Here is an 8299-nt window from a genome sequence, read left to right on the forward strand (position 1 = left end):
GCAGAGGCAGGTGGATTTCTGAGTTCAAGGCCAGCCTGGTCTACAAAGTGAGTTCCAGGACAGCCAGGGCTATACAGAGAAACCCTGTCTCAAAAAACAAAAACAAAACAAAAAACAAACAAACAAACAAAAACTAACGGAGAAAGATGGCCTAGTAGATGAATGTAGTTGCTGCCAGACCTGATTACCTAAATTCAACCCCCAGGTCCCATGTGGTGAGAGGAGAGGACCAGGACACACAAACCCACACCCCACACACAATAAAATGTAACAAGCAACAGTTGCTCCTTCTAAAAGAAAAAAAGGCCTATACCTTAGTGCTTTTGTTTTGTGTTTATTTGCTTGCTTTTTGTCAATTTGCAAGCTCAATGGATCTGGGAAAAGGAGGGTTAACTGAGAAAATGCCTCCATCAGATTGGCCTGTAGGCAAGTCTATGGGGAGCATTCTTGATTACAGATGGATGTGGGAGGAACCTGACTCCTGTGGGGGATGCCATCCTTGGGGTGGTAGTCTAAGGCTGTATCAGAAAGCAGGTTGAGCAAGCCATGAGAAGCAAGCCAGTAAAGAGTGTTCTTCCATGGTCTGTGCTTCAGTTCCTGCCCCTAAACCCCTGTGCTGACTGCCTTTCATGGTGCATCCTAAGCTTTCAGATGAAATAAACCCTTTCCTTCCCAAACTGGTTTTGCTCAGTGTCTTATCATAAAAAGAGAAAACAAACTAGGACAGGTGCTCAACTAAGGCAAGAGAGTTGTAGAATTCAAGCTAGCCTGGTCTATATAGGGAGTTCCAGGCCAGCCTGGCTAGAAAAAGACCATGTCTCAGATGAGAAAAACAAGTCCTATTAACTCAGAAGGCCAGGAAGCAATACATTTACTCTATTTTCATTCTTGTTGTAGGGGGACAATATTTAAAGTCTTATGGAACCACTTACATTGTGAAATTATTGGTTATTTTATGAACTTTCTCTATTTCTCATAAAAAAAAAACAAAAAAAAAACAAAAAAACAAAAAAACCTGGTTGGCAGGGATGGGGGTGAGGGTGTTCCTCCTGTTATACCGTGTCACCAATTGCTTCCTTTGTCAATTAGATTTTCTTTCTTTTTTTTTTTTTACAATGAGTTCGGTATCTATGACCAAGTGGCACACTTCTTGTTTTAGATTTACCAGAAAGAAACAAATTGCAATAAAGTTATGTTCTGGAGAAAAGGAGGAGGAGAAGGAGAGAGAGAGAGAGAGAGAGAGAGAGAGAGAGAGAGAGAGAGAGAGAGAGAGAGAGAATTAGGAAGGAAGGAAGGAAGGAAGGAAGGAAGGAAGGAAGGAAGGAAGGAAGGAAGGAAGGAAGGTTGGTTACAAAGCCACATCCTTGCGATGTAGCAAAGATACTCTGTATGCACACACAATGGACTGTTACTCAGCTTTCAAACAAGGAGATCCTGGCACTTACTACAATGTACTTAAACCTTGATAACTCTGAATCAAGTGAAATAAAGAAATCCAAAAGAAACACTGAAGGATTCCATTCCTAGGAAGGTTTTTTGTTTGTTTTTTGTTTTGGGGGGTGGGGATTTTTTTCCGAGACAGTATTTCTCTGAGTAGCCCTGGCTGTTCTGGAACTCACTCTGTAGACCAGGCTGGCCTGGAACTCAGAAATCCACTTGCCTCTGCCTCCCAAGTGCTGGGATTAAAGGCAAGTGTCACCCCTGCCCAGAAAGGTTTTTTTGTTTTGTTTTGTTTTGTTTTGTTGTTTGTTATTTGTTTTCAATGTAGCCAAACTCTTTGAAAGTAAAATGAACAGTAGTTGCCTGGGACTGGAAAGAAAGAAGGCAGAGACTGCCACACGATCAATATGCATGAGATTATGATTTCTTTTACAGGATGACAAAATTTTAAGATCTAATGCTCTTGTGCATCACAAAACAGAGGCAAGCTGTTCTGGTGGCAGTGGGGTGTGTGTGTGTGTGTGTGTGTGTGTGTGTGTGTGTGTGTGTGGTGTGATATGTTTGCATACATGTACATTAGTACACACCTGTGTTCATATGGAGGCCAGAGATCAGCATGTGATGTCTTTGTCTACTATTCTCTGCCTTCGTTTTTGAAACAGAGGCCTCTCATTGCCCCTCACCATTTCTACTAGACCAGATGGCTCAGCAAGGTCCTGTGGAGCTTCCTACACCATCTTCCCACCCTGTCCTGTCCTCTGCTTATAGCCACAGGCCACCATGCCCACACAGGCCACCATGCCCACACAGGCCACCATGCCCACACAGGCCACCATGCCCACACAGGCCACCATGCCCACACAGGCCACCATGCCCAGGGGTTATGAACACAGGTCTTCACATTCGAGCTGCAAGTGCTTTTAGCCACAAAGCCATCTGCCAAGTCCATGTTATATGTGTTTTATAATCTGAAGACCTTCAAAGAAGAAGCGGGGACTAGAGAGATGGCTCAGCGGTTAAGAACACTGAAAGGAGCGGGGGCTAGAGAGATGGTTCAGCGGTTAAGAACACTGAAAGGAGCGGGGGCTAGAGAGATGGTTCAGCGGTTAAGAACACTGAAAGGAGCGGGGGCTAGAGAGATGGCTCAGCGGTTAAGAACACTGATCACTCTTCCAAAGGACCCAGGTTTGAATCCCAGCACCCATGTGGTTGATGGCTTACAATCATCTCTAACTCTAATTCCAAGGGATCCAATGACCTGTTCTGACTTCTGAGGATACTGTGTGCACATGCTGCATAGATACATATCCATATGCATACAAAACATCCGTACACATAGAAAGTTTTAAAAATATGTTTGAAGAACTAACACCACTCCTCCTCAAACTATTTCATAAAATAGGAAAAAAAGGAACACTTCAAACTCTTTTCATGAAGCCATTATTACTCTGACACCGAAAACAGACAAAGAGTCAACCAAAAAAAAAAAAAAAAAGAGTCAAAAAAGGGGGGGAGAAGGATTATTGGCCAATCTTTCCGATGAAAATAGAAACAAAAATTCTCAATAAAATACCGATAGAATGAATTCAAGAAAACACAAAAAGATTATCTACTATGGTGAAACTGACTTCCTCCAAGAGATCCAGAGATGGCTTGATATATGTAATTCAGTAAATGTAACCCACCTCCTGTAAACAGACTCAAAGACAGGAGCCACGGGATCCTCTGACTGTCTTTCATGCCTCATGCAGAAATGCCTTTGGCAAAATCCAGCATCCCTTCATGAAAAAGTCCTAAAGAATCTAGGGAAAGGGGAGGGAGGTCATAAATCAACATAAAAAAGACAATAGGCAACAAGACCACAGCCAGCATCCTGCTAAAAGGAGAAAACCTCAAAGTATTTCCAATAAAATTGGGAGCAAGACAAGGATGTCCACTTTCTACATTCCTGGTCAATGACCACAACTTCTCAAGTGCCAGGAAAAAAGTAGATGGTACAAGTTCAAGGTAAGACACTGGAAGTTGCAAGGATCAGCCAAGCATTAAGGAGAACAGTGTGACTAAGGGGCAATGATCAAATGAAGTAAACGTTGCCTTGGCAGGGTTTCCGCTGCTTGGAACAGTAAAGCTGCATGCCCTTTGCTCTGAGAGCCAGTCAAACTACTGGAGGCTAAGAGAGAGCCAAGCACCTCTCCAGAAGTATTTGTGTTTGAATATTTACCATAGGTCTTCACTGTCATTTCAAAGGGTCCACCCACCCCCTTTAATGTGTGTGTGTGTGTGGTCTGCATGCCTATGTATAAGTATGCTCACGAGTATGTTGGTGTATACTCGAGAGCATGTGGGTGTGGAGGTCAGCGACTGACATCGGTTGTCTTCCTTTTGATTATCAAGGCAAGGCCTCTCACTAAACCCAGAGCTTGGCAATTGGCCTAGTCCTGCCAGCCAGATTACCACAAGGATCCCGTCGCTGCCTCTCTGTAAGCCCACTAGCTTTTATGGGAGGTCTAGGGATTTGAACCCTGATCCTCAACCTTACACAGCATTAGCTTTATGCACTAAGCCATCTCCCAGTCCTTTACAGTCTTTCCCTTGAAGAAAAAAATATCAGAATTTCACCTACAATTTCCAGATAAGAAAAGGCTGCTCAGTTATAAGCCCCCCCCCACCCCAAACTGAAGCTATTCCTGTAGCATAATAAAGACATCCCAAAGCCTTTCTCCCCAGAGGCCATCAAGTCCTGAATCCCAACATTTAAGTCATTTCTTTGCATCAAATGTTGCCTTCCGCCTAAGACCTCTTTTCAAACCTAAAAGAGGTTACAATAATAAGTAAGCCATGATAAGTTTACAATAATAAGTAAGCCATGATAAGTTTTTTGTCTGAGCTCTGTTTTCATGAGTACTTTATGACTCTATGGCCACTTGTAGGGGTGGGGGATGTACCTGTGAGCACACACATTAGAATTTTACACAATTTCTAAAGTCCACAAGATTCCTATTCTTTTTGTCCCCTTTGACTCCTTGCAAGATTGATTCTGATTGGAAGATTCTATGGAAGCCTTTAGCAGGGAGGAGGGTGGAATGTGCTGCCTCCAGGATGAAAGAAAAGGAAAACAGAAAAAAAAAGGTAAATTTAAATGAACACACATTTGTCTGTTCCTGTCATAAGGTATTTTATTTATTTAGACTTGTTCTATTTTTCATTTGTGTGTATATGTTTGTAGATGCATGCCACATGAATGTGCGTGTCCTCGGAGACCTGAAGAGGACATCAGACTCCTTGCAGCTAGAGTTTAGGGTGGTTGTGAGCTTCCTGTCATGAGTGCTGGGTACCAAACTCCAGTCCTCTTCAGAAGAATTCTTTTTTTTTTTTTTTTTTTGGTTTTTTCGAGACAGGGTTTCTCTGTATAGCCTTGGCTGTCCTGGAACTCACTTTGTAGACCAGGCTGGCCTCGAACTCAGAAATATCCGCCTGCCTCTGCCTCCCGAGTACTGGGATTAAAGGCGTGCGCCACCACGCCCGGCTTTCAGGAGAATTCTTAACCATGGAACCACCCCTCCGGTTCCCATGAGGTGTTTTACAAGGTTCACTCTAGATATTTAATAAATAAGACACAAGATCAGTCAGGCAAAACATTTACTCATTACAAATATTATTTCATTTAATGATGAAGGTGACACCAGGAGGGAGTGTTAGCCTCTTTTACAGATAAGGGAAACTGAAGTTTGGAGGGAGGAAATAGCTTGCTCAAGGTTATCTGTGCTGAGAGCCCCAAGCCCTGGGCTCTTCTTATGCTAAGCATTCAGACCAGTATCCACAGTCCCTACTGCCTTCTCCTGTGGTCTCTCTACTTCATGAAGCTTCCAGTTTCCCTCAACCCATTGACCTGGCCCCTCCCCAACGCAGTGCCAGGTAAGAAGGTGACTCTTGGGAACCTCTCTCTAGGATTCCAGCCCTGTTGTGAGCAGCCTCTGGGGTAACTTGAAGCGTCTCTTTTGAAGATGGCCTGTTCTTACCGGCCCCTGTCCACTCAGTCTCTTTGCTGGCAGCCATCAGTGAGAATGGGTGATGAGAACTAGAGCACGCTTCATAGGCCAGACGCTCTTTGGGCGCAACTGTTTACAATGCCTCGGATATTTCAGATTTTTTTATTTGTTTTGTATATGTGTGGTGCAAGAGTGGAAGTCAGAGAGATAACTTTTTTTAATTTATTTTTATTGAGATAAGGCCTCACATGTAGACCAGGCTGGCCTCGAACTCACAAAGATCCACTTGCCTCTGTCTCTCTGGTGTTAGGATTAAAGGTGAGCACCACCACAACGAGGAGAGGACAACTTTTGAGAATTGGTTTTCAGATTGCACCTTGTCTGAGACCCACTTTCCCTGGTCTCTGTTGCTGCATAGCATTCTCCAGGCTAGCCCACTTGTGACCCACACCCTGTCTCAGAAACCAGAAACAATGGGTCTGGAGAGATGGCTTTGTGGTTAAGAACACCGGCTGCTCTTGTAGACAACCTTAGTTGGGTTTCTGGTATACACACATAAGGCAGCTTCCAACAGCGTGTAACTCCAGCTCCAGGGCATCAGACATGTGGTAGACATAAATACATACACACACACACACTCATACACATAAAAGTCTTTTTTAAAAAAAGGATTAAAGTATATAGAATATATTTTCTTTTGTTAGGACTATTGATTTATTCTGAACCTTTCATGTGCTAGGCGGGTGCTTTACCAACCTCACCATATATGAAACACATTCTGAGACAGGGTTTTGTGTGTCCCAGACTGGCCTCAGCTCACTGTGTTGCTGAGGATAACATTAACTTCCAATTCTGCAGTCCCCACTAGAGTGCTGAGATTACAGGGAGGCACCGACAGGCACACCCTGTTTATGCAGCGCTGAGGATACTGCCCAGTGCTTCCTGTATACAAGGCAAGCACTCTACCTACCAACTGAGCTACATCCCTAGGTCCAGCCTGGAAATTTATAGCAACGTCTTAACGTGGTTGTCTTTATAACACTGGTGTGTTTTATTTTACATCTTTAAAGGCAGAAATCTGTAGGCTTCACCAACACTGCTGGATGGGGAGGAAAAACAAGTTTAAATATTCTGCCTGGAGGAGGTCACTGTAGCTTTTTGGGTATTCACCCAGGGAGTGACAGTCCTTTGGAATGGGTGACAACAGTTCATTAGCAAGATGAAGGACACCAGAGGAATGAGAGACTCCTGGGAAGATTACAGTTTTGTGATTTGGGGCCTTGTTTTCTATGCCCCATTCCTTCCTGTTGCCTTCTGGAGTTCAGTGACAATGGCCTCAGGCCTCACCCTCTGCTAACATCTGTCTCTTCCTCCTCAGCCTGCCTTCCCTGCCCTGCTGGTCCCCTGGCTTTACCCAGCAAGCCTCATTGAATCCCACATTCAAAGCCTGTGGCAGTTTCATCTGGCCCTAGTGCAGCCTTTCCCTAGAGATGCTATGATCCCAGAGACAATTGGCCACTTGTTCTCCAATGGGCAAAGGCCTGAGAACTGTTTGAGGAGGGGGTGGAAGAGGAGGAGGATGAAGGGGTGCCAAGAGGAAGGAGGAATTGATATTCCTGGAATTTCTGCCTCCTCTGCCAACATCCATGAAGAAGCCAGGCAATAAACAGAACTTGGCATGCCCAGGACTTTGGCCCTGGAGTCCTGGGACACGTGAAAGCCTTTGAGCAGAGGTGGCTTCCATTGCCAGGATTTACAAGGAGGCCCCCTACTGTAGGAGAAAATGAGGATCACAGCAAAGGGTCTGGGGCCACCAAGGCCACTGGGAGGTCAGCAAGTTCTCCATGGATGAACAGGAAGACCAGCATCTCCCAAGCCCTTGATTTTATTTTACTTGGGGTGTGTGTGTGTGTGTGTGTGTGTGTGTGTGTGTGTATGTGTGTGATATGCAGAGGTTAGAAGATAGCTTCATAGACTTTGTTCTCTCCTTCCTTCCTTACGTAGGTTCTAGGGGTCAAACTCAGGTCATCAGGCTTGTGTGGCCTTGTGTGCCTTTACTCCCTAAGCCATGTCTACCACCTGGCACACCACACACACACACACACACACAGAGAGAGAGAGAGAGAGAGAGAGAGAGAGAGAGAGAGAGAGATTTTGATAGGCCCCATACACTTTTGCCTAAGCAAGTCCCATCTACATTAAGGATGCTTCTTAAAACATGATAGCATGAATGTCCCCATAATGAAATTAACTTCATCCTCTTCAGACACTTTAGCTATTCTGTCTTCCTAGTTAGGTCTGGACTCGGGTGCTGTTCAGCCAGTAAAGTGCCATGCAAGCATTAGGATGTTAGTTTAATCCCCAAAACCCACATAAAAAAATCCAGGCAGACATGGTGACGTAGGTTTGTAATCTCAGTCCTAAGGAGGCAGAGACAGGTGACTCCCCTGAGGCTCAATGACCAACCAGTTTAGCTCAACTGGCAAGCCGCAGGCCAGTGAAAGACCTTGTCTAAAAAACAAGGCAACTGAAAAATGACCCCTGAGGGTGATGTCTGGCCTCCAGAGTATCGAGACCAATGACCACATTGCTGAAGCTGAGGAAGGCTGAGCAGAACCAGGCCTGCTGTACTATAGACAGGATCTCTGAGGCCCAACCACCTAGGTGTTCTTGATAGTTTTTTCTTTGTGGGGTTGGGGGTTGGGGTGGGAGTGGAGTGGGATTAGAAATAATCTTCTATGGCTCAAACCTGTGGAAGCCACCAATACCTTCAAGTGAACCAATACTTCTGTAAGAACCCAACAGATGTGCCTTTGATATCATGGGGCCCAACCCTACCCACAGGTCTAAAACTGCCTTTGTCTAACTAG

Source organism: Mus caroli, chromosome 14, assembly GCF_900094665.2.
Source record: "Mus caroli chromosome 14, CAROLI_EIJ_v1.1, whole genome shotgun sequence".
Classification (NCBI taxonomy): Eukaryota; Metazoa; Chordata; class Mammalia; order Rodentia; family Muridae; genus Mus; species Mus caroli.